The 525-nt window shown below is 59.0% G+C and overlaps 1 protein-coding gene across 1 annotated transcript in view; it reads left to right on the top strand.

Annotated features, from left to right (window-relative positions):
- KCNT1 (potassium channel, subfamily T, member 1) overlaps window positions 1-525 on the top strand; it is a 49,194-nt gene that overhangs the window by 43,275 nt on the left and 5,394 nt on the right. The window lies entirely within an intron of this gene.

Here is a 525-nt window from a genome sequence, read left to right as displayed (position 1 = left end):
CATCGGGTGCGATGCCCCGCTTGCCCCCCCTCCCGCCCCCCGCTTTCTGGCCGTGCAGAAATGGTGGTTCAGGACACACTGACTCCAAGTCGGCAAAACCCTTCTGCCCAAGAGCCCCCCCAGTGCGGCAGGGAGAGGTGGAGCCCCGTCAGCTGGCGCAGACCCCTTCTCTTATAGACTTTAATCCTTGGTAAAGCTCTTCCACGGAAAACATTTCGGTAGCTGCAGGGCCGAGGGGTTTGTTTCATTGCGCGTGGAACCGGTGTCTGCGGCTGCGATGAGCCCGCACAGCGCCCGCAGCGCGCAGGGCCCCTCCGTGCAGCCGCGTTTCTCGTGAAGCTTCTCACCTGCCCATCGGTGCTGGTGTCTGTGTCCCCCCCGGACAATTCCCCACCCCTTGGTTACGACAAAGTCTGTAGCCCACAGCTTCCTTGGTTTGCTGGGTTTTTGGTTTTGGGGTTTGTTTTTTTTTTCCCCTTTCTTTCTTTTAAGCCATCCTGTGCTGCTGCTGCCTGTTTGCTCCAT

This window comes from Charadrius vociferus, unplaced genomic scaffold (genome assembly GCF_000708025.1).
Source record: "Charadrius vociferus isolate BGI_N301 unplaced genomic scaffold, ASM70802v2 scaffold549, whole genome shotgun sequence".
Taxonomy (NCBI): domain Eukaryota; kingdom Metazoa; phylum Chordata; class Aves; order Charadriiformes; family Charadriidae; genus Charadrius; species Charadrius vociferus.
Note: the sequence above shows the minus strand (reverse complement) of the source record. Positions and strands in the feature narration are given on the sequence as shown.